This window comes from Bos indicus, chromosome 27 (assembly GCF_029378745.1).
Source record: "Bos indicus isolate NIAB-ARS_2022 breed Sahiwal x Tharparkar chromosome 27, NIAB-ARS_B.indTharparkar_mat_pri_1.0, whole genome shotgun sequence".
In the NCBI taxonomy this organism is placed as follows: domain Eukaryota; kingdom Metazoa; phylum Chordata; class Mammalia; order Artiodactyla; family Bovidae; genus Bos; species Bos indicus.
This window is the reverse complement of record NC_091786.1, coordinates 18,456,550-18,483,815: the sequence shown is the minus strand read 5'-3', so window position 1 is coordinate 18,483,815 and position 27,266 is coordinate 18,456,550. Positions and strand designations below refer to the sequence as shown.

Here is a 27,266-nt window from a genome sequence, read left to right as displayed (position 1 = left end):
TCATTTTTTCCATTTTACTTTGGAATCGAACCGCTGAATAAGATAATAATGTAGGATGCTGGGAGTTAAACTACACTGAATAATGAGGAGTTCTGTATTAATGAGAAACTGCCATGAGATAATACAGAGATGCAGAGGGAGTGATTGACATGGTCAGCCCTAGCAGAGAGGCAGGTGGTGGGGAAGCGGCCTTGAAGGACCCCTGAAGCTTACAGGCTTATGGTAGAGGTGGGAGAGAAGGGCACCGTGGGCAGAAAGCCTAGCTCGTGGAAGGTATATGGTCTAAAAGGGTAGGTTCTATTTGGTGGTTGCTGGATAACTGGGTATGGCAGGAATCTACCCACAGAAAAGACCTGAAAAAAATGAAACTGGGAATTTGGGGCAAGATAGTGATGACAGCTCTTTTTATATCCAACTAAGGAATTTTATTTTATACCAACTAAAGAGCCTCTTGATGAGGGTTAAAGAAGAGAGTGAAAAAGCCTGCTTAAAGCTCAACATTCCCCACCATCTGCCTTATGCCCCCTCTCTGTTGGGCTGGCCATGTCAGAGGCTCCCTCTGCATTTCTGTATTCTCTCATGCCAATTTCTTATTAACACATAACTTCCTATTATTCAGTGTAGTTTAACTCCCAGCATCCTACATTATTACCTTACTCAGCTTCACCAACTCAATGGATATGAGTTTGAGCAAACTCCGGGAGACAGGGAAGGACAGGAAAGCCTGGCATGCTGCAATCCATGGGGTCACAAAAAGTCAGACAGGATCTAGCAACTGAAAAACAGCAAAGGAATTTCGAGTTTACTGGGAAAAATTGGCTACTTTGAAGAAATATTAAGAAAAATACATGTGGGAGATTTTTTATGAAAAGAGATGAGAAAATGATAAGAATTAAAATTCTTAGAAATTGTATATGCTAAAGTGAGAAATAAGAATGAACTAAAGCAGTAGTAATGAAATGTTAGAAGAGGTTGCGTGTGATAAATATGCATTTTTTCAAAAGAAGGTATTCATATTTAATGGGTGGGGAGTTCAGAGACATTTGGTGTAATGAAAGATGGTGTCAATAGGAATGCTTTGTGTGTGTCAAAAAAATGTAGGGTCAAAAAAAAGAGACAGAAACACTGAAAAATATATTGCTGAGGTATGTGGTAATATAGGAAAAAATTAAATCAAGAATGCCTTTGATGGCAGTATGAGGTTAAAAAAAAAAAAAAAAAACAGCAACATGGGAAGGTTTCAGAGGAAAAGAACCCTAGCTAGGAGTATTCCAGTGAAAACTTTTACTTCTGCCTTAATTCTCCCCAAATTTATATGTGGGAAATTTAAATAAGAAAGCAAGAGTATTAATTCATTTGAAGGCTGAATAGGAAATAAATGATTGGAAGGAGCTCTAGTAACTGGCATCCCAGTGCCTTTCACTCATGAAAATCACTATATAACATGAGCATTATGGATATGAAATTGTACATAATTATATAGAAACAGTACTTATGAATTATGTGAAATTAAATCTACTTGTAGAAAGGCACAAAGAGCGCACCTAACTTTATTTTTTTACTCAGTACAGTTATTTAGCTTGAGCTTGGTGAAGAAAAGAAGATCAGTAAATTCAATATCAGAAAATATAGAACTTTCAGGATCTCAGATGTGAGCTATAGATTAGATTCATCTGTCTGTGTATAAAATTCTGCAGTACTTTCTTAAAAATATTATGTATTGGCCTAAAGAACTTTCTACACAAGTAATGCCAGAGAGAAGAGAGAAAGAGTAGATACTGTTTCAGTTTGTATCCATGTATTCTGGAGATATTAAAATATTTTTAATTTGGGATGTAAGAGCTAATTTCATTTTTTCTGCTACCGCCTCTCTCTCATTAGTAGTTATGAGTGTGTTAAACTGTGAGTGTTGGGTTTTAATATAGTGAACTAGATTTCCATGCAGTGCTAAACTATGCAAACCCCTGATCTTCTAAACTACTCTTTAGAGTAGTACTAATAGACAATATGACAAATAGAATAGGTAAAAATCAGAAGATGGACAACGTCAAATCTTAGCAAAAAAAAAAAATAGGTATAGCACTAAAATTCTCCTTTCTTGCTAGTGGGAGTGTGAAATGATAGACTTTGGAAAACTATTCAGCAATGTTATAAATGTAAACATACATCTGTCTTATTGCACAGTCATTTCACTCCTGTGGAATGAAAAGATATGTCCACAAAAATCTGCACGTTTTCATAGAATGTTTATAGTGTCCATAAATGTTATGTGCTTAGTCACTCTGCTGCTGCTGCTGCTAAGTCGCTTCAGTCATGTCCGACTCTGTGCGACCCCATAGACCTAAGCCCACCAGGCTCCCCCGTCCCTGGGATTCTCCAGGCAAGAACACTGGCGTGGGTTGCCATTTCCTTCTCCAATGCATGAAAGTGAAAAGTGAAAGTGAAGTCGTTCAGTCGTGTCCGACTCTTAGCAACCCCATGGACTACAGCCTACCAGGCTCCTCCGTCCCTGGGATTCTCCAGGCAAGAACACTGGCGTGGGTTGCCATTTCCTACTCCAAGGCATGAAAGTGGAAAGTGAAAAGTGAAAGTGAAATCGCTCAGTCGTGTCCAAGTGACCCCATGGACTGCAGCCCACCAGGCTCCTCCGTCCATGGGATTTTCCAGGCAAGAGTACTGGAGTGGGGTGCCATTCCAAATCTTTTCAATCCTATGGACTGTAACCCACCAGGCTCCTCTAATCATGGGATTTTTCAGGTGAGAATACTGGAGTGGGTTGCCTTTTCCTCCTCCAGGAGATCTTCCCAACCAAGCGATAGTACCCACATCTCCTGTGTCTCATGCAGGCAGATTCTTTACCCACTGAGCCACTGGGGAAGCCCATCTGTAAATGGAAATAAACCAACTTTACATCAATAGAAGAATGGATGGATGAATATTATTCAACATACAAAGGAAAGATTCACTAATATGTGCAGTGAGTCAGTATCAAAACCACCAAGGAAGTGGAGCTAGACTAAAATTGACACATTGCATTTCATGCCTCTTACATATGGTTAAAAAAAAAAGACAAAACCAATCTATAAGAACAGAAATTAGAACTGTTATTGCTTATGAAGGAGCAGAAAAAGAGAAGAAAGGAAATTTCTGGGAAAATGGAAACGTTTTTGTCTTGTTTAGTGTATTATTTGGTAGTTTGCACTGTCAACATTTATTGAATCATGTGCTTAAGTTCTTTGCATTTTACTGATCAAAAAAAAAAAAAATTCTAGGATCATTGCTTCCAAGTCAATTGTCAAATAACTGCCAAACCATAACAACACAAATAGAGATTTGCAGATATTTCATCATATAATGTATTTCTGAAATTAAACCTCTTTAAAATTTTATGCAGATCTAATTCGTTAATAGGAAAGTAATTAACATTTATAGAGTAATAAATAGCTTCTCAGGCCCTGAGATAGTGAAATAAAATATCCATCAATATCTATGTATGAAAGTCATACCTTGAATATTACCCAAGATGGAATATGATCAAGGATATCTCTATAAAGAGCGATCTGATCCAAATAAAGTGATAGCCTGAAAAACATACTTGTTGATGGGTAGCAGAGTCCATTTCAGAGGACTATCAAGAAGGAAAGCAGATTTGGGATGAAGCAGATAAGAGAAGAAACATCTGGTCTCCTTATGGAACATGCACAAGTACCTCTGTCAGCTCGTTTGTCAACCTAGACTTTCATGGAAAAATGATGACATATGATTAAAATTTGGGGAGCAGAAATTTCAGAACATTAGGGATCGGGATGAGCAAGATGATGCAGTTTTATGCAGTACAATCTAACCACCAGCCCAAGTTCTCATCGGCTAGGGGAGCCCCTTGGGTTGTTCCTAGTCACGTAGCTCTTATCCCTGCCTTTCTTCTCACCTAAGTTCTTCACCTATCTAGAAGTGTTGAATTGGATGACACAAAATTGACATTTAAAATAAAGAATAGAGGTCAGATGGCAAGTAGCAGTTACTTCTTCCATCAGTTACAATAATCTAGGAGTTATTACCTGGAATTCAGTACTAAGGAGGGAGAGAAGTCTTGTCTAAGCTTGGGAGAAAAAAAAAGAAATTACTGATTGGCAATGACTGACTAGCAGTATCTACAAAAGTTCATACACGGTGCATGCAGTTGGGGATCCTAGACTAGAGGCTATGTCAGCTTAAAGGTGTACGTTTTTAACCTTGATTTTCTGGAGCAATACTTTCTGCTAATATCCTCATTGCTGCTTCTGATAATGAGAAACACAGTTCATGAGCAGATCTTCCAGCATTTAGTGGCACTCTGCAAACGACTCTACTGCTTGTAAGAGTTTTCATCAAACTGTTGCTCTGAACCTATGTATGGATCGTAAAATCAGTTTAGTAGGGTGTAACTATGATGTCTTTAGGGATAGAATAAAAGAATATAGAATGAATAGAAACAAATTTTCAGTTATACATACACATTTGTATTATGTGATTTAAATAAAATTATAAAATATTTATTACTAAGGAGAAGGGTCTAGAATATTTGAAATCTGCTTATTTGTGGGGTCATTCCTAGTAAAGTGGGCTTTTTCACTACTTGAATTATCAGTGACCTGAAATTTTTCAGTAGATGTTCTGAGAGCTGAAGTACAGGATAAGGCCTGTTGGTCACAGCGGATACCCATGTGACATCAGTATTCAGACTTCTTGATTTTAGGAGAAATAGGTAACAAATGTCACATTAACATAATTTAATAGTAAATCATTATCAAAGGTTATGCTTGTGCTTGCTGTGCTCTGAGTTTGAGGTTATTGAAAAGAGTTGGGTCTGGAGTATAATTAACACTGTCAGATGCTCAAGGGCAGAAGGGCGGCCTAGGTCACCCCTTGTCACGTGAAAGTCCTAGGGTGTGGTCCTGAGAGGCCTGAGAGCTAGTGCGGGGAAGTCGTTCCGCTGAGTTAAAGCCTGAGCATCACTTTAATGTAGGGGCACTGATGCTTCAAAATGATACATCGATTCTTGGAAGATTACCTGAGATGAAAGTCTCACACTGAAACACATTGCTTCAGGTTCCTTCTACTAAATATCCAGCCCATATGTTAGATGCTAACCTCTGCCTGCCCCCAGCCCTCTGGACAAACTCTGGACAGTCTCTGGAGACAGCTGTACACCTTGAGCGCCGTCAACTAAAGGAAGCCCCTGGGAGTCATAACAGGCTCCTGTCAAGAGCTAATGCCTTGCGGGGACATCTTGATATTCCTGTTGCTTTGCTGAAGAGTAAACCACAGCTTTTTCCCTGGAGACTCAGCAAACATTTCCATGTATAAAGAGCCTTTTACAGCTGTGCTCGAGACAGAAAGGGAAGCTGAGAGTCTGCTATAGAATTTCCACCTTAGGATAAGGATGGTAGAATTTCCGACCTGTGAAACACTCTTGTTCCAGCTCAGTCTGCTGCACACCAAGCATCATATCCAAATTTCCCAAACCAAGTGTATAGGAAAGAGAGGTTAAGTGCCTACCTGGAGCCAATGTTGGTGATTATATTTTAAAATTCCTTGAAGAGTGATTCTGATTCCCATATGGCACTTTGCAAGAAGGTGATTTCAGCTGGTAGGAAACAGAGCTTTCTGCCACTGGATTGCTTGTTCTGTGAAGGAGCAACCTGAGAAACCTAATATAATGACATGGTCACTCATGGAAACTGCGGTTCTTATTAGAAGGTTAAATTTTATAGTCTCAGTAGGAACATGGATTGTGCTCAGTATGCAGTGTAAGTTCAAATGCCAAATGAATTTTTAAAAGTGGAAGTTACTGTCCCTTATGCACTGGCAAACTCACCTACTAGTCACGCATGCTGAAATGTATTACGCCAAGGCTGGTGATGTGTTCACTTTGATATACGTGCCTGTCTTACCTGTTTTCCTTGCAGTATGGGGATGGGGACAGTGGGATTTGGTTATTGGCTATGATATGCAGCAAAGCAAAGTAGCAGTTGTGTGAACTCACCATTGTGGCCTTTTAGAACCATACCATGTAGGTAAGAAAGAAATATCTAATACAGAACCCCAGATTGTTTTATATAGTTCTCTTCTATGAGAAAGTGAATTATGACATGTATACCCAAAAATGAATGAAAAAGGAAAGATGCTATGGATGGCTTGCAAGGCTTGAACATGGAATTGTTGGCTGGTACACAGATTTGCTTCCCTGGTGACTCAGTGGTAAAGAATCTGCCTGCAATGCAGGAGACCAGACGTGGGCTTGATCCCTGAGTCAGGAAGATCCCCTGGAGAAGGAAATGGCAACCTACTTGCCTGGGACATCCCATGGACAGAGGAGCCTGATGGGCTACAGTCCATAGGTTGCAAAGAGTCAGACATGACTTTGGAACTAAACAACAAGGCGGATTTGCAAAAGCACTTGCAGTCAAACTGTGTAGTGATCGATCAGAGCTGATAACATTTTCATGCATGTTTCTTCACGCTAGTTCATGCAGCGTTGCTGGAGCTCCGAGACCCAGAGCTTAGAGCCATAATGGTGCGTGGACTGGGTCTGAGTTGCCCAGTTCATGTAGGACTGAGGCTACCCTAGCACGAGCGAGGGTGCTCAGGGCCTTTCTCAGACACCCAGCCCTCTTACAGTGTCTCAGCTGGATCTTTAGTCTCCCCCCACATGCGCCCTGCTTTGTCCCGGATCTCAGGCCAATCCTGAATGGAGGCCGGACACATTAACAGTATTGAGGACATCTTTACTGTGCTGCCTTGAGACATCATGGTGCCCCTTCTCCTACTGCGAGGTGTTTTTGTGGTACTTTAAATCACATATTTCAAACTCACCTGGACATTATGATCCCTGTGAAGGTTTCTGGAATTCTCTAGCATCCCGTATGTGGCATTCTCACATTCTCCTTTCCCTGACCCAGTGATTCTGTCCTGATTCTCCATCTCCAATTCTTAAGCTCTTGAGCACACTGATTCCAGATTTATGAAAACCACAGTTCCTAGCCTAGAGGGTATTTTCTGCAAATTATAATAAAGTGCATCTTCTGAGTGGGCTGTGTCCTATGCATGTGGTGAGTGTCTTAGTGTGTGGACCCATATATTATGCAGCTATTAAAGAGGGCTTATTCTCTATGGAGATGCAACTCCATGCCAGGCTAGATGGCTTGGAAAGTAGAGTAGGCGCTGGATTTCAGGCCCAGACATTCCTCATCCGGCTGTCCATGTGCATTGGACAGCCTGTGTAACTATACACATGGCTTAGGCCCATTTTATGAATTATTTTTCTGGGAGGATGTTTAGTCCAGAAATTGCTTTAGTAGTCGTTTTTGCTCCTACTTGGATCTTGACTTAGCATAGAACTTAGTTCAGTTCAGTCGCTCAGTCGTGTCCGACTCTTTGCGATCCCATGGACTGCAGCACGCCAGGCTTCACTGTCCATCACCAACTCCCGGAGTTTACTCAAACAAGTCCATTGAGTTGGTGATGCCATCCAACCATCTCATCCTCTGTCGTCCCCTTCTCCTGCCTTCAATCTTTCCCATCATCAGGGTCTTTCCCAGTGAGTCAGTTCTTCACATCAGGGAGGATCATTAGATAGAAATTCTGGTTGCCAACTACTGCTAAAATGTGAAATTCTAACATCATCTAGATTTAGCAAATAGTATATTCCTAATAGTCATTTGCACCACCCTTGTCACATAGGCATCCGTATTAACCTAATACCTAAAACAGTACCTAGCATATTTTGGTAGAAATATAATAGAAAAGGTACGAGTGAAGCTAATGATCCATGGCTTCTCCCCACCATTGGCACCTTCCTACTGGCCAAGTACCAGATGTAAACTTCTCCCACACTGGCTGTATTTTGCTGCCAGAAAAACCACCCTATGTGGTCGAGAAATAGCAGATATAAGAGTAAGGATTAAAAATTACATTGAAATGATATTAAATGAAAATACCAATTGAAGACATAAATACTGTGGATTGAAGGGAGTATTCTGTTGACTGGTTTTGGGTGCAGTTGCTAAATTATTTTACCAGAAACAGTAAAGATGTCATAGCAGTCTGCAGATACCACCATACGTTATATTTATTTCTGCCTTAGATGGTTAATAAAAGTGAAGTTTGCCCTTGGGAAAATCCACACTAGTTGTGCAGATCTTAACATCCATTTTTTCTCCTTGTACCTTCCTACTCGTTACCTCTTTAGCATCTTAAAATCCCTAGTAATGAAGTTGTTGCAGCAATTTTCGCTCATGTTTCTGTTGTGGACTTTATTTATTTATTTGCTTTTGCTCTTTATACACACAGTATGTGCACTTTGTAGTGACAGCATAATGAGAGCTGTTTTCTTTTTGAGCCTGAGGGACTGTGTATCAAGGACAATCACTGAAGAATATTTGTGGCCTTTTTTTATGTAATAGAAAATTTCAGCTTCTCAGACAGCTTGGAAATGCACCAGGAAGGAAATGAATGTTTTCTTCTCAAATGTGTCATTCTGTATTAGCAGAACCTGGACAGTTTGAGAATTATTGCTTGTATATCTGGAATTAAATTTTGAATGCTTTGAATGCTCATTCTTTACAAGGGTGCCACATTCTCAGCAGTTTAGCCATTAATAGTGTTTTCTGGCACAACAAATACATGTTGGAGGGAGTTCATCACAGCCACTCTTCTTCCTTACTGAACAAAATGAATGAGCATCCATTGCACAGATAACAAAGCAATCAAGAAAGAATTTTTGTTTCTTTTTAGCTCAACTGAAAAGTGATAAGCATGCTTGCTGAAAACTGGTGGCCAAAGAAGACATGAAAATAAACTTGAGGATTTGTTCTCATTTAAGAAACAATAGACTGAAATGCTGTGATGCCTTTCTGAAATGAACCATGTGGGAATTGGAGATATAAAATGGTTACTAAAGGGGGCAGTAAAATTATCTTCCATGAGAATACATGTGCTGTTTTCCTCAATCACTTGTCTTTGGTCATTCCATTGAGGTGAAAATCAGTCACATATATTTCTAAGGAAGGAGGGAGGATCTCATAAAAAGATCAAATTATCAGAATGCAAAAAAAAAAAAAAAAAATTAGAAGAACTGACTCCGGTAACAGAGTAAAATCAATGAAATGATGCTATAAATCTACCATTGCAGTAAGATGATGGAAACAGTGACATTTGAGTTGGGCCTTAAAGAGCAGATGGGGTTTTGACAGGTAGAAATGAAGAGAGCAGATGAGACAGCTGACATAGGATGATGGGTGCAGAGGAGAGAGAAGGGCTCGGAGGGCACAGACTTCAGGCATGTAGATGGGGCTTGTGAATTGCAGCGCCCGCAGGGAGCAGGCCCCAAGATGACTAGGGGACGAGGCTGGCAGGCAGAGCTAGCTGAAGGGCACGGGGCCCATCGAAAGGACAGCAGATATGAAACTCCTGCTTTTTGCCATTTCCAGAGACAGGTCCAGTTTATCAAAAGATCTTTAGGTGATATTTCCTGTTGCTGCTGTGCTTTGTTTTGTTGGAAGGTGGACGACAAGAGTCTTCTGCCAACTGCTAGTCAACATGTGGCTCCACCACGTCTAGGACATGCCTGGCGCCACCTCCTCAGGTTGTACCCTTGGGGTTCAGCTGGTAAAAGAATCCGTCTGCAGTGCAGGAGACCTGGGTTCAATCCCTGGGTTGGGAAGATCCCCTGGAGAAGGGAAAGGCTACCCACTCCAGTATTCTGGCCTGGAGAATTCCATGGACTGTGTAGTTCATGGGGTCGCAAAGAGTGGAACGCGACTGAGCGACTTTCACCGGCTCGCTACAGCTGCCTCTCCCAGCCCTGACCCAGCCCTCCCAGCAGAGGCCGCTGCAGGCAACACCGCCTTCTGCCTCCTCCGAAAGTCTGACCACTAATCATTTCTCTCTGCACCAATGTGGGCGCCCACTTTGGGAATATGTTGATATCATTTATTCTCAAAGTTCTTTTTTCATGTTTTTTTTGTTTGTTTGTTTATAGCGGCTTTATTCATAATTGCCAAAACTTGGAAGTAACCAAGGTGGCCTTCAAGATATGAATGGATATATTACGGTACATCCAGACAAAGGATTATCCAGCATTAAGTCAAAAACTGCTAAAAAACTGTATTAACTAAAACAAAACCAAGTTACATTCTATCAATATATAGGTAGTAACAGTCACTTTCAGGTAAACCTTAAGTACAGAATACAGACATTCCCATCTGTACTTAAGGCATCAGGCCACACGGAGGATGGTGAGAACAGAGTATAGCAGTCATTGGGATGTGAATCACTTTAACTGTGGGCTCTCCACCATTTATCCTTTTTCCCCTAATTACTAGTAAGGATATTGAATCAATAATCAAAAACTTCTCATCAAGCAAAAGTCCAAGACCAGATGACTTCAGTGGTGAATTCTAGCTTTGTAAAACTTGAGGTAAAACCATATAAAACATTATGTTACAAATGTACAGGGTTTCCCAGATGGCACAGTGGTAAAGAATCCTCCTGCCAATGCAGGAGATGCAGGTTTGATCCCTGGGTCAGGAAGTTTCCCCTGGAGAAGGAAATGGCAAGTCCTCCACCAGTATTCTTGCCTGGAAAATTCCATGGACAGCAAAGCCTGGCAGACCGAAGTCCATGAGTTCCCAAAGAATCAAGCACAAGTGAATGACTGAGTAATTGAGCACACCCATACACACACCCACTACAGATATACAACATAGTAATTCGATATTTGATACTACAAAAATCTAGTTACCATGATTACCATAAAATTACCCTCTTCACCCATTTCTCCACCTCCCATTCCTTCCCTGCTGGTAATCACTTATTCTTTTTTAAAACGTGGTCCATTTGAAAGCAATGATGTTGATGTATCCAAACCAGGTTTCTTCCTCCTCCCCATTGTGATTAATCTTTTCATAATCTTCTTATTCCTCTTAGTGCATTCAGGGTATAACAGGTTGTCTTCCAGGTCTGGGGGTGCAAAAGTGCAGGCAGGTAACATGAAGAGGGAGGTCATCCTCCTGGGGGTGTCAGGCACCCAGGTCTGACCTGCTTGGAACTGCAGGCGAACCCAACCTTCTGTGTCTGCCAAGAGTGGTCTGCCATGGACCACACACCACCGGACACCTGAGGCTTGTGGCAGAAGGGATTCAGAGGCACGAAGGGCACGTGAATTCACAGCCTTTGGTTGAACAGCCTTTGCCGCAATTCTTGACCATGCTGCCAGCATGGCTACCTGAGGTGAAGTTACCACCTCAACCATGTTAGTCCTTTCCTGACTCTCACTCATCTTCCTTTTCTGTACACTTCCCCTCTTGGTCACCATGCTGTGCTTCCTTGAACATGAGTGCATTCGGGCCTCCCGTGATGATTTAGGAATATACTGATCTTTTTCAGGAAAAGCATCTTCCTGGAGTCTCCGATAAACTTCTATTTTCTGGCCGTCAGTACTCAGCTTAAGTTGTTGGCACCAGTTCCGCAAAGTGTCCCGACTCACATCGTTAATCGGAGGCAATGTGGTCGGCAAGGGACAAAATGATCTTCTAAAGCTAGAACTTGGACAATCTTCCTCAAGCTCATTTGTTTGAGGAAGAGGAACTTGATTATTTGTAATCAGTGCCTCCTCTTTGACTTGTGAAGTTGAGGAAACACCTGGTTCCACTTGATGGTCTTCAATAATTTCCTCATTAACTGGATACAATGTAAGAATCACATTTTCTTCATCTAAAGGCCCTTCAAAGAAATTCTTCCCGTAATCTGAGTATGCCATTTCAAGGAATGCTCAGAGAAAGGCAGAGCCACAATGCTCAATCTCTGCAGTTTAATCCTCTGAACCTGAGGGTTTCTAGTCCCTCTTTTTTCATGTTTTGAAATCGGCTTTATTGACATGCAACTTACATAAGTATCAGCAATTGTCATTGTATATGATTTGTTGTTTTTTAATTGAGTATTAATATAATTGATTTACAACATTATATGTTTCAGGTGTGCAAGTGATTCATAAATTTTATGCTCCATTTATAGTTGTCAAAAAATATTGGGTATATTCCCTGTGCTGTGCCATGTATCTTTGTAGCTTATTTGATTTGTACATTGTAGTTTACACCTGTTAATTCCCTACCCCTATCTTGTCCCTCCTTCTTTCCTCTCCCCATTGGTAACCTCTAGTTTGTTCTTTATATATGTGGGTTTTAAAATTTTTGTTATGTCCACTAGTTTGTTTTAGTTTTTACATTCACCATATAAGTGGTATAAAAGCTTTGCATTCTCTGACCTATCTCACTAAGCATACTAGCCTCAGGTCCATCCATGCTATTGCAAATGGCAAAATTTCATTCTCTTTATGGCTGAGTAGTAGTCTACTGTGTGTGTGTGTGTGTGTGTGTGTGCACACATACATACATATGCCGCAACTTCTTAACCTCTCATGTTGATGGACACAGGTTGCTTCTCTATCTTGGCTTTTCTAAGAAATGGTGCTATGGAAATTGAGGTACATGCATCTTTTTGAATTATTGTCTTCATTTTCTTCAGACATATACCCTGGGGTGGAATTGCTAGATTATATGGCGGTTTTATTTTTAGCTTTCTGAGGAACCTCCATGCTGTTATCCACAGTGAGTGCAGCAATTTACATTCCCAGCACCAGTGTACGAGGCTTGCCTTTTCTCCACAGCCTCACTAGCATTTGTAACTTGAGGTATTTTTGATGATAGCCATTCTGACAGGTGTGAGATGATGTCTTATTGTGGTTTTGATTTGCATTTCTCAATGATTAACAATGTTGAGCACCTTTTCATGTGCCTGTTGAACATCTGCATTTCCTTTTTGGAAAAATGTCTATTCAGTCATTTTGCCTATTCTTTTTTTTTTTAACCGGATTATTTGTTTTTTGGATTTTGAGCTGTATGAGCTATTTATTAATATATATTGAGGACATTAGCCTCTTATTGGTCATATCATTTCCACATTTTTTCTCCCATTCAGTAGGTTGTCTTTTCATTTTGTTGTTGATTTCCTTTGCTATGCAAATGCTTGTGAGTCTAATTGGATTCCATTTATTTATTTTTGCTTTCATTTCCTCTGACTTAGGAGACAGATCGAAAAACATATTGCTATGACTTATGTCCAAAAGTGTTCTGCCTAAGTTTTTCTCCAGGAGTTTTCTGGTTTCAGCCTCACATTTAAGTCTTCAATCCATTTTGAGTTTATTTTTGTATGTGGTGCTAGAAAATGATACAATTTCATTCTTTCACATGTAGTTGTCCTATTTCCCCAACATAACTTGTTAAAGAGACTGTTCCTGCCCCACACCACCCTGTTCTTGCCTCCTTTGTCATAGATTAATTGATTGTAAGTGGGTGGGTTCTGGTATGTGGGATTTTTTGACATATACATGGTGGTGGTGGTGATGGTGGGGTAGTCACTAAATTGTGCTATCCCATGGACTGTAGCCAGCCAGCCTCCATATGAATAGGCATATAATCACCACCACATCTCAATATGTTCCTGTCTTATGCTTGAAAATAATTCTTAAAAAATAAATATTATGAGGATCATAAAGAATATACTTGTGGTGTCTCAATGTAAGCTCCTTTGGGGAGGAATGATTCAGCCTTTGACATTGAATAAAGCTGCTGGAGATTGGAGGTAGGACTAGCCTTGAAGACACAGTCTTGAGGAGGATATCTAGGAACCTTGTTCATGAGTATCATGGGGCATTGTGGGGGTCAGTTACATACCAATAACAATGGGAAGTTTTCAACATTATTGCTGATGATAGAACTTAAGAGTTCCCCACACCTACAAAAATGAAGAATGTTGTTACTTTATCAAAAATAATGCTATTTACCAAGACTGGTGTTCCTAATCGTTTATATAAGATTGTCTCTCATCAAAATAGAAATCATATATATCATTGATAATAGTAGATGTTCTTGGAGGGATTTTATTTCATTGTTACATTAAGGAGATTTTTTAGTGCTAAAATGTGAGGCGATTGAACATGTTGTGTGAACTTAAATTTATTGTATTAAAAGGTTCACTGGAGCAAAGAAAAGTTTCTGTGAGTTAAGATTTTTATTTATTTTTTTCCTAAGCCAGTGTGAATACTTTTCACACACGGAGATGACAGTGAGGGTTCTGTGAGACAGCAATGCAACCTCAAATGCCAGCGTACATGGCCTTCACTTAATTATTTAAAAAATGGTTTTTATGTACTCTTAGGCAATTGGTCCATACCAAGCAGGGGAAATAGAGGCCACTTCTATCTCCATTGAGCTTTAAAACTGAGTGGAGAAAAATAGATGTTTATCAAATGATGCTATAAAAATATAGCTTAAGTGATAAATACAGAGAATAAAATGTATAAGTAGCTAGTCTATACAGTAGCCCCCACGCCCCATCCATGGTTTTGATTTCTGCAGTTTCAGTTACCTGAGATCAACTGCAATCTTTAATTATTAAATGGAAGTTCCAGAAAGAAACAAATCATGTTTTAAGTTGTATATCGTTCTGAGGATCACAATGACATTTCCCTTCATCCTGTTCCTTCTCCACTGCGACATGAAGCCTTCCTTTGTCCAGCTTTTACTCACAATTGGCCACTCAGTAGCTGCTTCGCCAGAGTGACTGTTGCAGAATCCAGGGCTTGTGGTCAAGTGACCCTTATTTTATATGATGGCCCCAAACCACAAGAGCAGTGATGCTGGCAATGTGGAAATGCCAGAGAGGAGCCTTCACGGGCTTCCTTCAAGTGAAAATATGAACATTCTTGACTTAATAATGACTTAATAATGAAAGAAAAAATATCATATGTTGAAATCTACAGTAAAAACGAATTTTCTGTCCGTGAAATTGTGAAGAAAGAAAAATATGCTCTGGTTTTGATGTCACCTCATACTGCAAAAGTCACATCCACTGTATGTGATAAATGCTTAATTAAGATGGAAAAGGCTTTAAATATGTACAGTAAGATTTTGAGACAGCCTACATTCACCTAACTCTTATTATAGTATATGGTTATCATTCTCCTATTTTCTTATTCGTTACCATTGTTAATTTCTTACTGTGCATAAGAGTCGGACATGACTGAGTGACTAAGCATGCACATGCCTAATTTATAAATGAAGCATAATCGTAGGTGTGTATGTATAGGAAAAAAACATAGCTTATGTGAGGTTTGGTACAGTCCATGGTTTAAGGCATCCTCTGAGGACCTTGTAAAAAGGAGAATTGCTGTACTGGGAAATCTTAAAACTCTGGGAATATTTGAAAACTTTCCTTGGGAAGGAGATAGTTGAATTGAAATCTCAAGGTCAGGATCCTATAAGGAGGGTGAGAGGCCAGAAGAGACCCCCTTTAAGGGACTGTGGTTTGGGAGGACATCACTGGGGAAAGATGGTCAGTGCAGATGAAGTGCGTGGAGAGAGAAGGTAAAGTAGAAAAGGCAAGTCGAGCAGAGGTCCAGTGCTGAGGGCATTTATCAGCCACGTCACAGACCTGGCCTTTATTTTATGAGAATGGCAGGTTTGAAGGATTATAAGCAGAAGAGCCGCAGGATCTGGTTTTGAAAATGTTGTTCAGGCAGCAGTGTGGAGAATCATTTAGAAGAGGACAAGAGGAGAGGTAAGACAGACACCAACGTGTGTGTGTGTGTGTGTGTGTGTCGCTCAGTCGTGTCTGGCTCTTTACGAGCCCATGAACTGTCACCCACCAGGCTCCTCTGTCCATGGGATTCTCCAGGCAAGAATATTTGAGAGGGTTGTCATCCCCTTCTCCAGGAGATCTTCCCAAACCAGGGATCGAACCCAGGTCTCCTGCACTGCAGGCAGACTCTCTACCACCTGAGCCACCAGCTGAGAGACAGTGATGTGATGGTAATTGGATTATTCACACATCCACAAATTGCGGTGGAGTGAGCACTTTGCGCATTCCAAACGTGACTCAGTGGCTAGAGAAAGACAGGGTCATGGGGAAAAGTGACAAAATTCCTGCTTTTCATTCTGGACTTGAGAGTCGAGAACAAGCGAAAAATTAAATATCCAATAGTCAGGGTGTATCAAGTGCTAAGAAGAAAATAAAGGAGCAGTGGGGCAGCCACAAGAAAGGAGGGAAAAATAGCAAATATAAAAGTGGGTATACAAATTTCAATTAATAGTCTCTGTATGGAGATAGGAAGGGTACCTACTCTGCACCAGGGTCATACAATTAATTAGCAAAGTACAGAAATTAGAGTGTGTGTGTGTGTGTAACGTTTAAGATGGTGAGAAGGGTTTTATCAGAACTTTCTTTTCTGGAAAGGGTGATGACTCAGTTGTTAACTTTCTGAAATCTGCAGCTATATAAATGTTTGTACTAATCATTAACTCTATGTCTATCCCCAGATTCATAAATGAAATTCAATAAATATATAGGGTCTGAAAATGAGCTGTTATATTTGTCAAAGCATTTATTAAATACAATTAATGTCTATTGTTCAAATTGTATTCTCAGTTTAAACATGAGATCTTGGTTAGGTTAACTACTGGGGTTAATGAAAAATAAATTATGCCAAATAAATAAATGATGTCTACTGAAATCGATATTTAAGAAATTGAAATCAGAATAAGCACCCTCCCACAGTTAGTAGCAGATAGTCTAATATTATCTAATGTACTTTTTTATGGACTATTTACAGAAAGAGAAATGGCTGATATTAATTTTTGAAGACGATTTTGTAGCTCATGCCAGTAGTACTTAATTTTATAATATTTGGCAATCTAGAGCTTTCACAGTTAAGTGTTCTAAGTTACTTAGAGAAGATTTAGGATTAATATTCCTTCTGAAATCACACTGTCTAGTTCAATTTTAAAGTATCTTTTCCTTGATATTTACATTTCTGTGGTTTTCTTTAGAGACCACTTAGATTTACTATTTAATAAAACCAATTTGCCTGTATAAAGTTACATTATATATTTTAACTTTATTATTAACTGGAGAAGAAATGTTAATTCATTTTAGTTTTCAGTTTATATATTTGAAGACTAAAGTACTGGGAAAACATGCCATGCACAAAGGATTAAGAAATAGAATATTAACATTCTATTACAAAGACTAAAATGAGAAAGAAGTTGTCATTTGTTTGATGACCAAGAAGTATGATTCAGTACCAATTTATACCGTAGGGTTGCATAAGTGACTAAATTATGTGAACAGTTGCTGCAGTTTGCACAGTGAGGATATCATAATGTAATTTTAAACACTGAAACCTCCGAAGTCTTATATGATACCATCAATCTTTTCATCCAGTTTTAGGACCCAAATGTTCGTGCTTAATTTGACAAATTAGCTCAGAAAAACAGATTAAGCAACAGTTCACTATTAACTTGGTGATCCCAACATCAACTTCTTTTATGTGTATGTGATTTTGATAGTTAGGTTATTAAACATTTTAAATCATTTTCTAAGTAAACTCAGTCTGAAAATTTTTATAAAAAAGTACTGTAGGAGATTTATGATAAAAATGGATCACAACTGAATGGGTAACGTGGAAATGAAACTACCACCTCAGTAGTGTCCTAGCACTTAGATCTATTTAGTTTCCATAGAAATGTTAAGGAAAATTATACTGGTGCTTATTTAATTTTTAAAAATGTCGTAATAAGTTTCAGATATTTATTTTAAAAACTATTTATATACATACATACTACATACATGCAGACACTTACACACTGGCATGTGCAAATACAAATATATTTTTCCAAAATCCTTTCACATTTGGTATCTTTGTCATTGGCATTACCTTACATGATCTCAAAGACAATTTTCATTTTTTATTGTACAAGTGAGTCAACTAAGGTGCACCAATTTTCAAGGATTTACTTGTGACCCATTGTCTTAGAAGTATATCTAAAATTATACCACAGTCTTTTGAGGTACAATCTTAAGCACTTTTTACTATATTGTCCTGCTGGTATATTTTTCAAAGCTGCAAACTGAAGTTTCATGGGACCTTATTTTCCAAATCACATATGTTGAATGGATACTATTTGTCCACCCAGTGTCACTGTCTCTTTTCTATGCGTCCAACATGAAGTATGCAGGGCTTCCCAGTGGTAAAGAACCCACCTGCCAGTGCAGGAGACACAGGTTCCATCCCTAGGCTTGGAAGATCCCCTGGAGGAGAAGTGGCAATCCACTGAAGTATTCTTGCCTAGAAAATCCCATGGATGGAGGAGCCTGATGGACTACAGTCCATGGGGTTGCAAAAGAGCTGGACAGGACTAAGTGACTAAGCTACAGTAAAGTATATGTTCGAGTTTCATTTGTAGGTGGGTGTGGGTCTTGTGTCTAAAGTCTGGCAAAAAGTATCTTAACAGCAGCATTGTCTGAGACTTTTCTGGAAGCTACATTAGTGTTGCCACAGGGGCAAGAAGGGACATTCTGTGCTTTTCTTTGTCTACCTTTTTGCTTCCTGGAAAGCAGACTGGCGGCTGAGGTTCCAGCTGCCATGTCTTTGGCCATGAAGTAATCATGCAGATGAGACTCACGTGCCAAGGATGGAGAAAGCAAGGAACGAATAAAGGGTTTTACTTCACAATAAATTCATGAAACCTATTGGTCAACTTTGTATTGTAAACCACCTGACTACTTTTACATGGCAGAGTACCTGTGTTCCAGCCACTATTATGTTAGATTTTCTATTATATATAGACCAACCAAATCCTAACTGATATGATATTGAAACCGTTCATCTTAGATTGAGTCTTGAACCCATGTGGCCAGGACTTGAACCTAGCCAAAACCCATAGTCTTCCAACTGAGATCCCATGCCTGGTTTTAGAACCTAGTGAAACTCAGGTTCTTGATGTCTCATCACATGAAGAACTCAGCAAGAGACACAGTGATAGGTGAGAAGTGGATCTATTTAGAGAGAGACACATTCCACAAACAAGCATGTGGGCTATCTCGGAGGGCAAATGCAGCCTCAAAATATGGTGTGGTTAGCTTTTATGGGCTGGGTAACTTCATAGGCTAATGAGTGGCAGGATTATTTCAACTGTTTTGGAGAAAGGATGGAGATTTCCAGGAACTGGGTCCACTTTTTGGTCTTTGATGGTCAGTCTTGGAACTCTCGTGGTGCCTCTGGGTGTGTCATTTAGCTTGCTGATGTTACAATGAGCATGCCCTGAGGATCAAAGTCTAGTTGAAGTTGACTTATCTGCCATCTTGGACTCATTTGATTCTAATCAGTTTATGTTGTGTCCTTGGGCAAGGTCCTTCTTTCAAAAGTGGTGCCCTGACCTCTTCCCTTCTTTTTCAATATTAAAAGTGTGAATATTAGTAATCTATGCATAAAAGTGTTGTTCAGTCTCTCAGTCATGTCTGACTCTTTGTGACCCCATGGACTACAGCACACCAGGCTCCCTGTCCTTCACCATCTCCCAGAGCTTGCTCAAACTCATGTCCATTGTGTAGTGATGCCATCCAATCATCTTGTCCTCTGCCGTCCCTTTCTCTTCGTGCCTTCAATCTTTCCCAGCATCAGGATCTTTTCTAATGAGTCATCTCTTCGCATTAGATGGCCAAAGTATTGGAGCTTCAGCTTCAACATCAGTCCTTCCAATGAATATTCAAGATTGATTTCCTTTAGTATTGACTTGTTTGATCTCACAAAAGTTGGGTTTTGCATTATAGGAAGATGACTTACATTTTGTCTTTTCACTAATGAGTCAAATGCATATCAATTTCTGTGTGCTTATCAAATATTCTAAAACTAAAGAAAATCGTCTTACTAGATATAGTATAATTTTTAAGTCTAATATTTAATGTGCATTTTTGTAGAATACCCATCTAGTGATTGTGAACATAATATTTCACCCATAGCCCAAAGGGAAACTGGGATAATCTGTCACAGCACAGATTAATGGAACAAACTCCTAACACACAGGCAAGTGAATTATTTCTCTTCCACACTCTTTATCTAACTCTGTGACTTTGAGCAGGTCACCCAAGATCATTGCGCTTTTACTTTCTCAGTTGTAAAGTAGGTGAATGAGCCTTCTGTAACTTGACTTCTAGCTTTAAAACTATTGACAAATAATATAATGAGAATCCTTATATCATTCTTAGTTTTGAAAACAGAAAAAGTAGAGCAGGAAAAGTCTTGAATAGACAAAGTAGACAATAAACATAGTTTAAGAAATACAATATATATTTATTTATGTGTAAAACTTTTATTCTTTTAATAAACATCATTACATAGTCAATTTTCACATTTTTCAAGCTCACTGCCTTTTCCAAATCATTGAATTTGTCAATGTAAATGGAAGAGAAAAGTTATTTTCTTTAACTCAGATTTAGTTAACCAGAGATGCTATGTAAGAAAAAGGACATAAAAACCACTGTAATAGGAGTTTTTTAAAATCTGAAAATTACATATTGTCTCTTGGTTCTTGTGAAAAATGTTTTCAAACATCAGCATGTTTCTTCACATTTGCATTTGTTTCTAGTGAATTACTATCTTATTCCAACAAGCAAGTAATTACCTAAGTTTTAGGGGGAAAAAAATCACAATACTATTAACTAGATACTGGACAGATGTTAATAGCACTTCATTTCATGGTTCTCTGATACAGATGTTCCTGATTATTTATAGAACTTTTTGTCTGGGAAACATTAACTGAAATGCCCAATGTATAAGGAAACATATTTATGGCAATCACATGCATGCATGCTAAGTCACTTCAGTCATGTCCAACTCTTTGCCACCCTATGGACCATAGCCCAGCAGGCTTCTCTGTCCGTGGGATTCTCCAGGCAAGAATACTGGAGTGGGTTGCCATGCCCTATTCTAGGAGATCTTCCCGACCCAGGGATTAAACCAATGTCTCTTACATCTCATGCCTTGGCAGGTGGGTTCTTTACCACTAGCACCATCTGGGAACCCCTAGGGAAATCATATGGGTATTCAAAGATGGGTGGCACAGATTAGAGATTTTGATCGAAAGTTCTAAAGAGGACTAATTTCAGGCTAATGCTGAATCAAACTTATTTTACAGAAGAACTCTTTCAGTGAGAGAGAAATAGGAAGCAGATTTATAGAGATCCATTTTCCCAAACCGGTTACTCTTAAGCAGAGGCCCCCAACACCGACTGTCTCAAGAGCACTTTAGTTTTTAAATTGAGTTTAACGGTAATGAAAATAAAAAATGAAAACTTTTAGACAAAACATCATTACTAGAAGTTGCTGCAGCAGTTGAAATACAGCACTCTAAATTGAGTTTTTGTTTGGTTTGATTTTTGGTTGTTTAAGTTTTTCTATTAAGAGCCAGGGCTCCCACCTATGACATCAAGGAAGTTGCCAACTGAATTATAATATGCTAAAAAATGAGTCTGCTGCTGCTGCTGCTGCTAAGTTGCTTCAGTCGTGTCCGACTCTGTGCGACCCATAGATGGCAGCCCACCAGTCTGTCCCGTCCCTGGGATTCTCCAGGCAAGAACACTGGAGTGGGTTGCCATTTCCTTCTCCAATGCATGAAAGTGAAAAGTGAAAGTGAAGTCGCTCAGTCGTGTCTGACTCTAAGTGACCCCATGGACTGCAGCCTGCCAGGTTCCTCTGTCCATGGGATTTTCCAGGCAAGAATACTGGAGTGGGGTGCCATTGCCTGTGAATAACTTCTATTAGGACAGCGAAGGTCAAAGGACTTGGAAGCACAGTCCTTTAATTCAAGCTATTACAAATATTTTCCTTTTCAATTTACACCTTTATTTTTCTTGTGGCCCATTGCCTGATTATATATCTGATAATGGAAGTGCATTTCCAAAAGTACTTCAGGAGCACACTTACTTGGAATTTGAAAGGCAGACAGACTTTTGTTAGAGATGTGAGGACCCATGATGTGGATTTCCCTGTGGGTAACAACACTTTACAATATCATCTCTTTACAGGAGACTCTAAAATGAACCCAATATTAAAATCAGAAGAAATGCTATTGATTCTGTCTTTTGTAATGAAAAGGATATGGACAAATAAGGTCAATGTGTTCCAGTGGGAGGAGGAGGGCTAGAACCAAACAAGCAAGCAGACACAAGCAATGAGCAAATACAGGAAAGATACACTCAGTGGTTCGTTTTCTTTTCAGTTGCACAGTGCAGCATGTGGGATCTTAGTTCCCCAACCAGGGATCAAACCTGTGACCCCTGCAGGGGAAGCACAGATTCGTAACTGCTGGCCCACCAGGGAAGTCTCTCAGTTGTCCTTTTTGTCATTGCTCTAGGATACTACTGAAATTTAAGAAGTGTATAAAAGAACTAGCTCATAGAGGAAGAAAATAGCATTTATTTTTGTTAGGTTCTGTTGTATTGCAGAACTTCTTAACTAGATACAGCTGATAAAGTGCTAAAAATTGGAAGGGAAATGATAAAACCAGTAAACAATAACAAAAACTCACTGGAAAATTTCAGTTTATTAAATGGCATGTTTTGAAGACAATGATATAAAGATAGCCAAAACTGATAGAAATTGACTTTTCTGGGTGGAAATATGAATTTGATAACGTTGAAGCACTATATGTGGTTTGGGCTACCCTTTTTTATTCATTTTTAAATGTGTTGAGGATTTCCTAGGAAGTAAGAAGTGGTGCTAAATTCTCTAAAAACTACTACTTCATTTAATCTTCTCAAGAATTTTGTGGAATAGATATTGTTATTGTTAACCTATCTCATTTAACTTACCAAAAAACCCTAAAACATGGAGAAATTATTTAAATTTATGGATTATTGCTGAATAATATCTCAGTATTTAAGCATTAACATACTACATATGTCTATAATGGAAATAAGAAGCTTATATTTAAAAGTTTTTGATTATACAATTGTTAAAAACAAATTCTGTCATTCCCTAGTTGTTTCCAAGTGTAGAATATTTCAGGCATAGAAAAAAATACATTTGTTACTACTAAAAGTTAAATCAACATAATGAAAATGTTTTGTATCATTTTGTTGAGATGCTTAATTCTCTTTCAGTACAGTTCTGTTCAGTCATTCAGTTGCGTCCGACTTTTTGTGACCCCATGGACTACAGCACGCCAGGCCTCCCTGTCCATTGCCAACTCCTGGAGTTTACTGAAACTCATGTCCGTTGAGTCAGTCATGCCATCCAGCCATCTCATCCTCTGTCTTCCCCTTCTCCTGCCTTCAATCTTTGCCAGCATCAGGGTCTTTTCCAATGAGTCAGTTCTTTGTATCAGGAGGCCAAAGTATTGGAGGTTCAGCTTCAGCCTCAGTCCTTCCAATGAATATTCAGGACTGATTTCCTTTAGGATGGACAGGTTGGATCTTCTTGCAGTCCAAGGGATTCTTGAGTCTTCTCCAACACCACAGTTCAAAAACATCAATTCTTCGGTGCTCAGCTTTCTTTATAGTCCAACTCTCATACCTATACATGACTACTTGAAAAACCATAGCTTTGACCAGACAGACCTTTTGGCAAGGTAATGTCTCTGCTTTTTAATATGCTGTCTAGGTTGGTCATAACTTTCCTTCCAAGGATTAAGCATCTTTTAATTTCATGGCTGCAGTCACCATCTGCAATGATTTTGGAGCCCCCAAAAATAGTCTCTCATGGTTTCCATTGCCTCCCCATCTATTTGCCATGAAGTGATGGGACCAGATGCTATGATCTTCGTTTTCTGAATGTTGAGTTTTAAGCCAACTTTTTCACTCTCCTCTTTCACTTTCATCAAGAGGCTCTTTAGGTTCTTCGCTTTCTGCCATAACGGTGGTGTCAGCTTCATATCTGAGGTTGTTGATATTTCTCCCAGCAATCTTGATTCCAGCTTGTGCTTCCTCCAGACGAGCGTTTCTCATGACGTACTCCTTTTCCTATTTGGAACCAGTCTGCTGTTTCATGTCCAGTTCTAACTGTTGCTTCCTGATCTGCATACAGATTTCTCAGGAGGCAGGTCAGGTGGTCTGGTATTCCCAACTCTTTAAGAATTTTCCAGAGTTTGTTGTGGTCCACACAACCAAAGGCTTTGGCATAGTCAATAAAGCAGAAGTAGATGTTTTTCTGGAATGCCCGTTTTTTTTGATGATCAACAGATGTTGGCAATTTGATCTCTGGTTTCTCTGCCTTTTCTAAATCCAGCTTGAACATCTGGAAGTTCATGGTTCATGTATTGCTGAAGCCTGGCTTGGAGACTTTTGAGCATTTCTTTGCTAGAGTGTGAGATGATTGCAATTGTGCTATAGTTTGAACATTCCTTGGCATTGCCTTTCTTTGAGATTGGAATGAAAACTGACCTTTTCCAGTCCTGTGGCCACTGCTGAGTTTTCCAAATTTGCTGGCATATTGCGTGCAGCACTTTCACAGCATCATCTTTTAGGATTTGAAATATTATTTTTTAATTTAAATTTATTTATTTCAATGGAGTCTAATTACTTTACAATATTGTATTGGTTTTGCCATACATCAACATGAATCTGCCACGGGTGTACACATATTCCCCATCCTGAACCCCTCTCCCACCTTCCTCCCCATACCATCCCTCTGGGTCATCCCAGTGCCCCAGCCCCAAGCATCCTTTATCCTGCATTGAACCTGGACTGGCGATTAGTTTCTTATATGGTGTTATACATGTTTCAATGCCATTCTCCCAAATTATCCCACCCTCTCCCTCTTTCATAGAGTCCAAAAGACTGTTCTATACATCTGTGTCTCTTTTGCTGTCTCGCATACAGGGTTATCGTTACCATCTTTCTAAATTCCATATATATGCGTTAGTATACTGTATTGGTGTTTTTCTTTCTGGCTTACTTCACTCTGTATAACAGGCTCCAGTTTCACCCACCTCATTAGAACTGATTCAAATGTATTCTTTTTAATGGCTGAGTAATGCGAAGAGTTGACTTATTGGAAAAGACTCTGATGCTGGGAAGGATTGGGGGCAGGAGGAGAAGGGGACAACAGAGGATGAGATGACTGGATGGCATCACTGACTCGATGGACATGAGTCTGAGTGAACTCCGGGAGTTGGTGATGGACAGGGAGGCCTGGCGTGCTGCGATTCATGGGGTCGCAAAGAGTTGGACACGACTGACCAACTGAACTGAACTGAGTACTCCATTGTGTATATGTACCACAGCTTTCTTATCCATTCATCTGCTGATGGACATCTAGGTTGCTTCCATGTCCTGGCTATTATAAACAGTGCTGCGATGAACATTGGGGTACACGTGTCTCTTTCCCTTCTGGTTTCCTCAGTGTGTATGCCCAGCAGTGGGATTGCTGGATCATAAGGCAGTTCTATTTCCAGTTTTTTAAGGAATCTCCACACTGTTCTCCATAGTGGCTGTACTAGTTTGCATTCCCACCACCCACACCCTCTCCAGCATTTATTGCTTGTAGACTTATGGATCGCAGCCATTCTGACTGGCGTGAAATGGTACCTCATTGTGGTTTTGATTTGCATTTCTCTGATAATGAGTGATGTTGAGCATCTTTTCATGTGTTTGTTAGCCATCTGTATGTCTTCTTTGGAGAAACAGCTCAACTGGAATTCTATCACCTCCACTAACTTTGTTCATAGTGGTGCTTCCTAAGGCCACTTGACTTCGCATTCCAGGATGTCCAGCTCTAGGTTGGTGATTACACCATCATGATTATCTGGGTCATGAAGACCTTTTTTGTATAGTTCTTCTTTTTAACTTGTGTTTAATGACAAATTGGAATGTACCCTTAAGAATGTCAGATTGGTGAATCATGGAGAGACCATCTCCCTAAAATGCCCCAAAGGAGATTGTCAGAAAAAACTGAGGCTAGTGAAGTTATCGGAGAAGGCGATGGCACCCTACTCCAGTACTCTTGCCTGGAAAATCCCATGGATGGAGGAGCCTGGTAGGCTGCAGTCCATGGGGTCGCTAAGAGTCGGACACGACTGAGTGGCTTCACTTTCACTTTTCACTTTCATGCGTTGGAGAAGGAAACGGCAACCCACTCCAGTGTTCTTGCCTGGAGAATCCCAGGGACGGGGGAGCCTGGTGGGCTGCCGTCTCTGGGGTCGCACAGAGTCAAACACGACTGAAGCGACTTAGCAGCAGTAGCAGCAGTGAAGATATAGTTTATATTTTTAAAAAAGCAGAAGTTGACAAGGGATTCATTCTGGAAGCTAGGATTTTACACACAGGTTTTTAAAACTTCCTCTCTCTCAAAGATGAAACTGAGCATATTGAAACATACCAGCAAATTGTCCAAGACATGAAGCAAGTGGAACTCCCATACCCTACTGTAGGGAGTGTACAATGTATAAACACTCAGAAAGTCTGACAGTTACTTATAAGTTAAATATATGTATACTTACTGTTTGTCCCAGCAGTTCCTCTTGTAGGCATTTACCCACAGGTGTGAAAACATATACACAAAAAGATATGTCTTGTTCACAGAGCTTTATTCATAATATCCAAGCACTGCAAATAGCCCAGATGTTTATTAATAGATAAGTGGATTTTTTAACAAGTATATTCATGCAGTTAAAAGGTACTCTCCAAAGAATAGAAACAGACAGCTAATATACATAACTTCAGGGATGATTCTCAAAAACATTTTTCTAAATGAAGGAAGCAAGACACACACACAAAAGTAATATTATATGATTGCATGTATATGAAATTCTAGATAGGCAAAGCGATTGTGATGGAAAGCAGCAGACAGGTGGTCCTCTGGGGGCTAAGGGTGGGAGTGGTTTACTACAGAGGGATGAGAAAATTTGGGGGGTAATGGGAATGTTCTTTAACTTGATGGGGGGATTACGTAAGTATATATTTTGTCAAAAACCTTTGATCTGTAGACTTAAAATGAGTTTATTTTTGTGTGTAAACTATTTAAGAAAAAATGCTAATATTGCATTTTATATTTTAACAACCTAGCCAGAAAGAATAAGACATGGAGAGAACTAAAGTAATGAAAGAACCTGAGTGAGCAAAAGCCAAATAATGAATTCAGACTTAGTTTTATCTTAATTCAGAACTGATAGGGCACCATTTTTCTAAAATGTTCTGCACTCTGTGCTGTATCTGTGGTCTTGTTTGCTATCCCATGGTCTGGAACATTCATCACGGTCATGACCAGTCTCCATTGATTTGAGCTGGCATTGGTTTGAGTGTAAACTATTTTAAAGTTAGTTTAAATAATTAGAAGAACAAGTAATGATGTTAAAAATAAGCATAAGTTAAAAGTGAAATACACCTGATGCAAA

General features: G+C 39.5%; 1 long non-coding RNA gene and 1 pseudogene across 1 annotated transcript in view; one reads left to right on the top strand and one right to left on the bottom strand.

The window, feature by feature from the left end:
* Positions 1-27,266, top strand: part of LOC139180234 (uncharacterized) — a 338,096-nt gene that overhangs the window by 168,763 nt on the left and 142,067 nt on the right. The window lies entirely within an intron of this gene.
* LOC109553390 (developmental pluripotency-associated protein 2 pseudogene) lies at positions 10,853-11,800 on the bottom strand (annotated as a pseudogene).